This window comes from Heloderma suspectum, chromosome 1 (genome assembly GCF_057233095.1).
Source record: "Heloderma suspectum isolate Gila_16-S chromosome 1, 16-S_ref, whole genome shotgun sequence".
NCBI lineage: Eukaryota > Metazoa > Chordata > Lepidosauria > Squamata > Helodermatidae > Heloderma > Heloderma suspectum.
In genome coordinates, this window is record NC_139458.1 from 286,340,437 (window position 1) to 286,352,537 (window position 12,101).

Here is a 12,101-nt window from a genome sequence, read left to right on the forward strand (position 1 = left end):
TACGTAAATTCTTACGTAGCCTATCACGGTTGTCTGGTTGGATGTAAATGGCGGCCGCTATGGCGGCCCCCATTTGTGTCCGCACCAGGCCGTCCGCGGCTGGAAATCCGGCTGCGGACGGCCCTAGCTGGCTGCTCTGTGGCCTGGCCGCGGAGAGGAGCCGGCCGTTGAGGATTCCGGGGGGGAGGACTGGATCGCCTCCCCCCCGTCGAGGATTCTGCGGGGAGGGACGGAGCAAAGGTAAGTGAGTTTCGTACATCCCTACTTAGGGATAAAACAAGCAGGGGTGTTTGAGCTCACAAAATTCTTCAAACTTCACTTCAAATTTCAGTTCAGCTCATCTCTGTTTTCATATGTGACCTGTTCTTCAGTTCATTCAAATGGGGAAAGTGCACATTTCAAATAGGAAAACTGTATTTCTGTGTGCATTTTTCTAAAGTACACAATTTCCCCCATTGACTAAAGTGTGTCTGCTGCTTATTCTTTGAAAAATATGTATTTCAAAGTGGACATTCCCCCCCCCCCCCTCAAAATAGGTGTTTTTCAAACACAGTTGCAAGTTTGGGGATGTGCAAACATTTTTAGAGAAAATGGACTTCTGTTCACGTTTGGAGCCGCAATCTGGACATGTTCAGATGATTTGCGAACTGAAACAAACCCCTCATACAGCTCTAGTCCTACTTAGAGTAGACCCATTGAAATGAATGGAATGAAAGTTAGGCTAACATTGGATACAACCCACTATAAAAAGTACTTTTTCATCCTGACTTGATCAGTGTCATTATTAAAAGTAAATAGGTGCAGGGAACCCTATCCAGTGTGGGACCCTGGCAGGTAGGGTGGGGAGATTTAAACCTCCCACATACTCCTGTGAACCCAATCCAGTTCAGGCTTTCCCCACACCTGCTATTTGTATTAGGAAAAAAAGCACCAATTGGCACCAATGAAAGCTTTTCTTCTGATGCAGATAACAAAGGCCGGGAGCCGTATCTGTAATGGGACCATAGTGTGTGTGTGGGGGGGGCAGAGTTAAAACCCCCTACCCACCATGCCAAGTTCCCAATCCAGATAATTCGCTATGTACTTTTTTAAAGCCATTCACACAAGTGCTAACTGCATGAACATGGAAAAGAGAGTGGTTAGCTTGATGCCATCTAGAGACTGTATGGCCCAGAAGATTTCCCAATCCAATCGTTTGATTTGAATCTAGCAAGGGCAATCCACAAGTGGAAACAAGCTGTTCATCAGGTCCATGTAAGCAGGTGATGTGCTTTGGAAAACCTAAGAATTTGTGAGAAATCCATTCCACTGGAATTTTTTAATAGATTTTTCCAATCCACATCACCTGGAAACGAATGTGAGCGGGATGCATTTGCATTCAGAAATCTGTACATTTCTGGATGTGCAATACATTCTACCTCTGATGAAATGCACACATTTGAAAACTGTGCGAAGAAAAATGCATACATTTCAAGAAGGTGCGCATTTCAAAAATGTGCACACACTTTAGTCAATGGATGTATGCATACAACAAATGCATACAATTTGAAAAATACACATTTTTAAAAAAAGGCCGAAAACATTATGTATGGATTTATTTCTGTAAACGTTCACACACACACACACACACACACACACACACATGACTGGCATGGAACAGATTTGGAGGAAATTGAGGAAGTCCACAAAAATTTACTTGACAGAACCGCCCATCACTAAGAAGTCCCATCAAATCTAGCACTGTTGATCAGATACTATCAGCTCTGACAAAGCTGACCAGCTGTTTAGAGAAAGGGGAACTAATTCCCAGAGTCCTGTGTTGCTTCCTCGAAATGGTGATCGGTCCTGTTGAAGCTTATTGCGACCACCTGTTCTGTAGGGAAGATTCACATCCACAGCAGCACATTCATGCTCTGGTTATGCATGGATCTCTGATCAGAATGTCAACCAGGACACTCACTGGCTTCCAAACTGAAAACTGTGTTGTAAGATCTCCTTTGCTGTGTCAGACGTGTGCAAAGATAAGTGTAGTATCAAAGCATCAGCAAGTAATAAGAGTAGACTGTAGATGTGAGACTTGTTAATGTGCTCCATGCTGAATGTCTCTGTGGTTGCCCTCAACAGGCCTTCTTTAATGTACGCCAAGAAGCACTTAGACAGAAAGTCAATACAGCCGCTTCCAGTGGTGTAGGCATTCATGTTATTTACCAACCCTTGGAAAGCTAATCTAGGGTGTATTTTGCATGGATGAAGAGACAAATACGGATTAGTATAAATATTAGTAAATGTTGTATGACAAGATTAAAGGCAAAAGGAGTTCAGAGTTCTTTTGGCACATATACCAAGATAATGCAGTCAAATAGCCATTTCCAGTGGAGACAGAAGACCATTTGTTTAAATTTGCAGACTTATTTATTTCATTTCATTTTAGACTATTTATATACTGCTTCCCGCTTTAATACCCCAGAAGCAGTTTACAACAAATTGTAAAACAAGTTAATGGTTGGGAAAAGCCAGGGTAAACCAGTAAATTTTAAACAACGATTGAAAGCATATGATCATCAGTGCCTGACATATCACACAGAAGAGGTCATTCCAGAGGGAGGGGGCCACCACAGAGAAGGCCCATTGCCATGTTGCTGCCAGATGGGACTCTGCAGGATGTGGCATGGACTTATTTATTTATTTACTTTATTTAAAACATTTGTATCCTGCCCTATATCTTTAAGATCTCAGTTCCTCCACTGCACCTAGATATGTATTCTGTGTGCAGAAGAGGGAGGATGGAAAAATCCCCTTCTGCCAAACCCTTTCCATGAGCACTTCTTAGGATCCACACCATTTCATCTTACTCTCAGACTTTAGTAGCTGCATTGCTGTTTAATGAACATATGAGCTAGCCCAAGGACAAATTGCAATCAGAGACAGGTGATACTTGTTTGATAGCACAAGTATATGTGTCTGTCCTGTACTGTTCCAGAGAGATTTAGAACAAAATAAATTGTTCCTGCTTCTCACAGAAATGTCTGAGGCTGCTGTTCTCAAAACACAATATATACAATCCTGGAGCCAACAAATAATGCTAGAGTCATGGGATGCAATGTGCTGACTAAGGCTGCAGTCCTAAATACATGGAGTTCAACAGGTGTACATGCTGATCATAGCAAACACTCTTTTCCAACAGCTCAAGAGGCGACTCTACACATGGACGTCACCAGATGGTCAATATCGAAATCAGATTGATTATGTCCTTTGCAGCCAAAGATGGAGAAGCTCCATACAGTCAGTAAAAACAAGACCTGGAGCTGACTGTGGCTCAGATCATGAGCTGCTTCTTGCAAAATTTTGGCTTAAATTGAAGAACGTCGGGAAAACCACTAAACCATTCAGATATGACCTAAATCATATCCCTGATGAATATACAGTGGAGGTGAGGAATAGATTTCAGGGATTAGACCTGATAGACAGAGTGCCTGAGGAACTATGGACGGAGGTCCGTAACATTGTTCAGGAGGCAGCAACGAAATCCATCCCAAAGAAAAAGAAATGCAAGAAAGCAAAGTGGCTGTCTGATGAGGCTTTACAAGTAGCTCACAAAAGAAGGGAAGCGAAAAGCAAGGGAGAAAGGGGAAGATATACCCAACTGAATGCAGAGTTCCAGAGAATAGCAAGGAGAGACAAGAAGGCCTTCTTAAATGAACAATGCAAAGAAATCGAGGAAAACAACAGAATGGGAAAGACTAGAGATCTCTTCAAGAAAACTGGAGATCTCAAGGGAACGTTTTGTGCAAAGACGGGCATGATAAAGGACAAAGAAGGCAGGGACCTAACAGAAGCAGATGAGATTAAGAAGAGGTGGAAAGAATACACAGAAGAACTATACAGGAAAGATCTTCATGTCCCTGATAGCCATGATAGTGCGGTCACTGAACTTGAGCCGGACATCCTAGAGAGTGAAGTCAAGTGGGCCTTAGGAAGCATTAGTAACAACAAAGCTAGCGGAGATGACAGTATTCCAGCCGAGCTATTTAAAATCCTAAAAGATGATGCTGTTAAAGTGCTGCATTCAATATGCCAACAAATCTGGAACACTCAACAGTGGCCGCAAGACTGGAAAAGGTCAGTTTACATTCCAATTCCAAAGAAGGGCAACGCCAAAGAGTGTTCAAACTACCGCACAATTGCGCTCATTTCACATGCCAGCAAGGTGATGCTCAAAATCCTACAAGCTAGGCTTCAGCAGTATGCGAACCGAGAACTACCGGAAGTACAAGCTGGGTTTAGAAGAGGCAGAGGAACTAGAGATCAAACCGCCAACATTCGCTGCATCATGGAGAAAGCAAGAGAATTCCAGAAAAACGTCTCTTTCTGCTTCATTGACTACGCTAAAGCCTTTGATTGTGTGGATCACAACAAACTGTGGCAAATTCTTAAAGTGATGGGAGTACCAGACCACCTTACCTGTCTCCTGAGAAACCTGTACGAGGGTCAAGAAGCAACAGTAAGAACCACACATGGAACAACCGAGTGGTTCAAAATTGGGAAAGGAGTACGACAAGGCTGCATATTGTCACCCTGCTTATTTAACTTATATGCAGAGTACATCATGAGAAATGCCGGGTTGGATGAATCAGAGGTCGGAATTAAGATTGCTGGGAGAATTATCAACAACCTCCGATATGCGGATGATACCACCCTAATGGCAGAAAGCGAAGAGGATCTCAAGAGCCTCTTGTTGAGGGTGAAAGAGGAGAGTGCAAAAGCTGGTTTGAAACTCAACATGAAAAAAACGAAGATCATGGCATCTGGCCCCATCACTTCCTGGCATATAGAAGGGGAAGAAATGGAAGCAGTGACAGATTTTACTTTCTTGAGCTCCAAGATCACCGCAGACGGTGACTGTAGCCATGAAATTAAAAGACGCTTGCTCCTTGGGAGGAAAGCTATGGCCAACCTAGACAGCATAGTAAGAAGCAGAGACATCACCTTGCCGACAAAGGTCCGTCTAATCAAAGCTATGGTTTTCCCAGTAGTAATGTATGGCTGTGAGAGCTGGACTATAAGGAAGGCTGAGCGCCGAAGAATTGATGCTTTCGAACTGTGGTGCTGGAGAAGACTCTTACGAGTCCCCTGGACTGCAAGGAGGTCAAATCAGTCCATCCTAAAGGAAATCAACCCTGAGTGCTCATTGGAAGGACAGATAATGAAGCTGAAGCTCCAATATTTTGGCCACCTAATGCGAAGAGAAAACTCCCTGGAAAAGACCCTGATGCTGGGAAAGACTGAAGGCAAAAGGAGAAGGGGACGGCAGAGGATGAGATGGCTGGATAGCATCACGGATGCAATGAATATGAACTTGAGCACACTCCGGGAGAGAGCGCAGGACAGGAAGGCCTGGCGTGCTATGGTCCATGGGGTCACGAAGAGTCGGACACGACTGAACGACTGAACAACAACAAAATCCTGTCGAGCTCAGTGGAGAGTACTTTTGAGTAAGTATGCTCAAGATTGCCCTATAACAGGCTGTGAACTTTGAACCAGGAAGCTGTCAGTTCAAATCTCAGTTCTACCACACAGTTTCACTATAAGCTTCACATTATCCATGTGCACGGATAGCCACACTCCACAGACACTGATGTGGCCACACACAGAGTGTCTGCATGTTCAGCTTAACTAGCATGGCCATGTGTCCTACTTTACAGGGGTCAGTCCTCTATTGGACGGGCTGTAAGAGGACAGCCCTCTATTTGAAAGACTGTCCAGTCCAATTCTGATTTAAAGAGGGGAAAAAAACATATGGAGAGTGCTCATGGGCCTTGGAGTTGCCCATCAACATTTAGCACCTGGACAGCAGACTGAGCAGACACATAGTTCAGCTGGTCCCAGTCTTCCCCCACTGTAGTGAGATCAGGGACGTCGTGAGCGCCCGACTGGGTCCAGGATTCCAGTGGACTCCCCTGGCCCCGCTTGCCAAGCTGCAGGCACTCACATGCACACTCGCTGAGCACCGTGCAGTCCAGGAGAGCACCACAGCCACCCGCTGGAGCTGCCCTTTTTACACAAGATGGGGGCTCTGTAATTCTCATATATTTAATGTTGCACACCATGGCGGCTGTACAAGGCCATCTCCACAACATTAGGGGCATAAAGGGCCCCTTTACATCTCCAGTGGTGCAGAGATGGCCCTGTACAACTGGCATTGTGTGCAACATTAAATATACAGAAATTACAAAGACCCCGTCTTGTGTAAAAATGGTAGCTCACAGTGAGGAGCGGGTGGCTGCGGAGCGCTTCTGCGTTGCTCGCCAAGCCCTCCAGGGCCTGCGTGGCCCAGCGAGCAGGGGCAGGTAGCAGTGGCGACTCGGCAAGCGCCCATGCTCAGTGGGCGCAGGTGAGTCCATCCATCCCTACATGAGATGTATTGCATTTCTACATCAATTAGAGTAATTATTTCTAAATTTTCATCCATAGATATAAATGAGTATATGCAAATTTTATGCAAATCTGTACCCTCTTTTGTCTAATTTGATGATGCATTTCCCTTTTTTGGTGATGAGTAAGTGGCCCCCTCTAAGATTAACACACATGGGCACTCCATGCAGTCAGGAGCCCTGCCCAGTCAAGGATTCTGGCCACATGAAGCACCTACCCATGTTCAGCTGGATGTGAGTAGGCCCCCTGTGCAGATTTTCATGCTGAACATGTGGATTTCAAGTGAGTGGGGCCTCTGGCATAGGTAGCATTTGGGGAGGAGCCAGCAGCACAGCCCCACCCCTAATCCACACGTATCTTTGATGTGGATAACTTGTGAAGCTAGCTGATGTGGCCTTAGGCAAGCCACAGTGTCTCAGGGCCCTATCTAGTATAATCATGAACTACCTTATAGGTTAAGTATTATTGTTACAAACCTATAATAGCTGGTTCTAATGTTCTGATAAGCCATTTGTGGTGGGGTGGAGGTTTCACTCACAGGTGTCATTGAACTGTGTGAGCAATAGAATAGATGTACTAGTAGTTCATGGATCACTGGTACCACAACATCTGCAATTGCTGAGGCTCCACATTGTGCCTTTAAGGTTATAAACATTTCTGTGGCTGGAATCTATGAGTTATGAGCTCCTGTGTTACATTCCATCCCCAGACAACAGGATAGCTCCCCTGAGAAAACAACAAAAGGTACTACACAAACTGGCTTTAAAAATCTGTAAATAGTCAATAATTTCGCCACATTTTTTTTAACGAGGATGAGTGGTAATGGAACTTTCCTGTTTTAAGAATGTGTTGTCTATTCTCAAAGGAGTTTTATTGTTTTCCTCGTAACAGTCCTGCAACAGTAGCAAATGCTAATAATGGGAAAAAATTAAGTGCAAGTTTGACATTTGGGTGGCCTCTTTCTCAGCATTAAAAGTGATCTATAAAATGGCATCTAGCATAATACAAATTTCTCCTAATACTGTCTCTGACATGATGTGGCATTTCAAAGAGTTTAGACGAGCCAAGCAGAAGACTAAGATGTCCATCACATATGTTGTGTTTCTCTTTCAGATACTGGCCTTTCAATTTGCCCTGCTCATTCAACATTTCCATCATGTTTAGCTCGTTCTTTTTCTCGTCTTTTTGGTATGCATCCTTTCCTGATTTCTCCACCACCTCCAAATTGTATTGATTTTAGGAAACTGCAGTGTCCTTCCATGGTGGTTTTGAAATATGTTTAAAAAAAAAAAAAGCCAGGGGACTAGAGTAGGTTGAATGTCCTAGTAAGTTTTTTATAGCATGGGTGTTGACCCTCTTTCAGCCTGAGGGCCAAATTTAATTTCAGAGATCTTGGGAGCTGCATTGCAGTGGTGGGCAGAGCCAAAGGCAAAAGGAAGAGTGGGCCAAAACACCAAAAATGCCAGCATATTTTAGTTTAACACTATTATTGACAGTAATTAAGCCTTCGGAGAGGCATTTCAACCTTTTAGAAAGGAGGAAAAAAACTGTACAAAAGCTGGGAAACCACCTAGTGATTATCGTTGGGAAACTGACCAGGAAACTCCAGGAGGAGATGGATTTGGCCCCTGAGCCTGAAGTTCTCCACCCTGATTTTATACCATTAACCTTTTTTTCATGGGCCGTTTGAGACTGTTTAAAAGAGATGAGAAACCAGAAAAACATGACAGTGTGCCTCAAAAAGAAATAAGATTGAAAAGGAACATAGCTTTCATCCCCACCTCCACTTTGCAATCACTATCCCCCCAGCCCCCCAAATGAGGACTCATCATCAGGAAAGCCAGCACTATATTTACAACACCAGCTTTCTTCCTGTTGATCAAGACCACAATTGCCGGATGGCATTATTTTCTTCAGTGTGGAAGTATAGCCTAGGATTGTGGCCCCCACAAGAAGGCATTTGACGGCTCTGATTATAATAGGCCACTGTGGACAACAAGGACATTTTTTGTTGCCACAAATTACACCTTCAAAAAGGTACCAAAATCTGTTGTACGTCTCTCAGTCTGCCAGATAAAATTAGAACTTACCCTACCAGACAGAGCATCCCCACTGAAGTTGCTGGATTCACTGAAATAATATGCTGAGGATGTCTCATCCATGGAATAGAATCAGATCATGCATCCACAATGTCACAAACCCAGTAGTGCCAGCTATTATAGTGATGAAGTAGCCACCAATTACAGGACTTATTAACACCCAATTCAGAGACCTTCCATGCGGGGTCTAAAATACAGGTTCACAAACATTTGGGGAGGGACTGTCGCTCAGTGGTACAGCACATGCTTTATACACAAAGCTTCACCACATGAGGTTAAAATCCCGCATCCTTACCGGGGCTTCTGCGTCTGGATTTTTGTGGGATTAAGATCGGCTCCTTTACATGGGTGGACATGTGCTCTGAATCAGGAATTCCTTTCTTGGCAAGTTCTATATATTTCATTTTAAAGCCACTAGATGGTGCTGTGGTTATAGTGCAACTCCATCATTACACACAGCCGATTTATTGGATTAATGTTCCTTATCGGGTTATCTCCAATCTATTTAAAAGCAGGATAAAGGTCAGAAAGCACGGGAGATGCCTTGTTGAAGATTGACAACAGCATGTGAAGAACCCACAAACTTCCACTAGTGACCAATCATGAGTGTGCAATAAACGCCTCATGTAGAAATGCTCACAGAAACAACTATGGCATCTCCATTTAAATAGTTCAGGTAGAAAATGTTGGAAAAGACTCTCTGTCTGAGGCCCTGGTATAAAGCAGCTTCCTATGTTCCAAATGCACATTTATCACTTAAACATTGCTGCATAAAGTAGTGAAGGGGGTTCTACTGGGTTGGGTGCTGTTTATTTCTTGTATTGTATTGTTTTTAATTGTGTTTTTAATTCATTTTCTGTTATGATTGTTTTTGTTTTAATTCTTGGTTTTATTATTGCTAGTTGCCTTGAGTGCCATTTTTTCACTGAAAGACAGGATAGAAATCAAATCAGTAAATGTCTTTGAACTATCTTTGAAATTAGCTTTGAACTGTCCTAGAATTTCATAGAGCCTGTAGACCATCAGCTATATGATTTCTGAAGAGCGTAACCGTTAAGCTTTTGCCGTGGGATTCCCTGCTATGAAGAAATCTCACTAATTTGAGTGTCCAGTGTTAGACTGCCTGAGTGTGTGTGCTGAAGAGACCGAGAAACCAGACAGCATGTTCCTGGCCAAGCCAAAATCATGCTACTACCATGCTCCTGGAAGCTGCAATAAATTGTGTAAGCTGGGAGACCCAACCTGATTGAGAAGAAAAGAAGATATTGGAGTAACTGTCTTAAAAAACAGTGAGATTTGTGTAGCTGGCTGGCTGACGCTGTCAGTGATGTTACAACTTTAAATTAAGACTGTTTTCCTGTTTGAGACCCCAGCGAAGAAAGCTGACCCGAGTTATTTGTTGCCTGTGCCAAAGCAAAAATTTAGCTGCCCTGTATCTCATTGTGTCCTGTTTTGAGCTTGGGATTTACAAATACAAACAAACTGAGAAGCTTGCCTTTGAAGTCCTGCAAATCACCTAGGGTTGGCGGAGAATTTCTCCCCGAAACTTCAGGGGGCCGAGCGCCAACGTGTTCGGCCCCCCGAACAAGTTTCGGGGAGAAATTCTCCGCACCCCCCCGCACCCCCCCCCCGGACGGGACTTACCTTTGGCGAATGTCCCTCCCGGCGGCGGGTCCGGCCGGCGGTTCGGCGGGTCTTCGTCCGGGGCGGGAGCGGCAGCTGGTCTTTCGACCGGCTGCCGCCGCCGCCATTCCAATAAAAGAAAAAAAAAACGCCCCCATGATAGGCTACGTGATGATTAACGTAGCCTATCACGGCTAGATTTGCAAAGTCAGCCGTGATAGGCTACGTTAATCGTCACGTAGCCTATCACGGGGGCGTTTTTGTTTTTGTTTTACTTTTTAGTTCGCGGCCGGGCGAGGCGCCTCCTCCCTGGCCTGAATTTCGGCCGGGCGAGGCGGGAAGCCTCCCCCCCGGCCTGAATTTCGGCCAGGCGAGGCAGGAAGCCTCCCCCCCCCCGGCCTGAACTTCACGGGGGGAGCAGCGAAGCGCCTCCCCCCCACCACGAAAAGCTTCGAGGACAGGTAAGTGACTTTCGTCCATCCCTAAAATCACCCCGCCTCCCCGAAGAAGATTAATGGCTGCCTGAAAAATGCAAGTATAAGGCGATGCCCATCACCCCCCAGCGTCCTGAGTTTCGGCACTTTGCTTTCGTGTACCAAGTTGAAGGGGAAGAGAAGAGGTGTGTGTGTGTGTATGTGTATGTGTGTGTGATATTGTAAATCCCTGGCTAGCTTGTCTAGTGATAGATAGCCCCGAGAGCTCCCCCCCCCCAATTGCTGGATCTGCTCCATCATGCCTTACCATGCAAAAAGTGTTTTCCATTCATTGTGTTAAATTGCAGGAAAAAGTTTGTTGTGTATATTTTATGATTTCTTAGATATCATAAAATATATGTGATATTTGCAGATTAGTGTTAGTTGCAACTCCAAATGATACTGAGTGTGGTTCCCAATGGATTACAAGAGAAAAGACAAAGACAAGTAGAGAAAGACAGAGGCAAGTAGAAAAAGAAAGAAAAATAGAGAAAGTGGCAGACAGATAAAGGGGGGAAAAGAAGAAAGAGAAGGCAAGAGGCAAAGAGAAAGAACATTTGTAAAGAAGCATGGCCATAGTTGCCCCCAGGGTGAATTAGAAGCAGCTAATTATGCCTGGAGCTTATTACCTGGGGTAAAGTAGCCACAATAATATAATAGTTCTTTAAGATGATGAAAATGTAACTAGAAGGAGAAGAAGAGCCTATCCCAAATGTGTGTCATTGGGACTAGTGGCAGGCAGAAAGGGACTAGTGTAAGGCAGAAAGGTTTAAGTAAGTAGGTTTAACTTGAAAAAGACAAATGAAGAGACAAGGCTGGTGCATGGAGCAGAAAGTTTTATATAAAAAGTTTGAAACATGATCTGCAATACAGGCAGATCAGCAAGAAAAAGAAAGAGAGATTTCTCTTCCCATACTAATGAGTGAAAGTGTTATCAAGCACTTTGCCTGAGAAGCGAAGTTTGTTTACAGAAAGCTGTGCCTGAGAACCAAACACTTCTAGCCTATGCTAAAAATGCTTGCTAGTGTTGTGCTGCCTCATGGGTAACATGTATGGTATAAAACCCATTTAGCCCAATAGCTCGTGGTTCAGAGAAGCTGTCTGATCCAACCATTAGGTACGCCTGTGTGCTGTAAGTTACCCAATAAAGTCTCCTTGTAAGTAACCCCCCCGTCCCGCTGGAATCCCAAAACACAAGCGGGGCTAGAGCGCCTCACCCAGTATCAAACCCTGATGTTAGAAGCCATGAAGGCAGGTATGAAGAAGTCAGTTAATATGACCAAAGTGTCTAAAGTGTTGCAAGGTGCCACCGAGGCCCCAGAACGTACTTGGAGCATCTTTTAGATGCCTATCGCCAGTATACCCCCCTCGACCCAGAGGCCCAAGAAGACGTGGATGAAAAAATAGAAGACCCAGCAGAGGCAGAGGATTCTTAAGAAAGAACCAGTGTGCCCAGTGTGGACAAGATGGACAT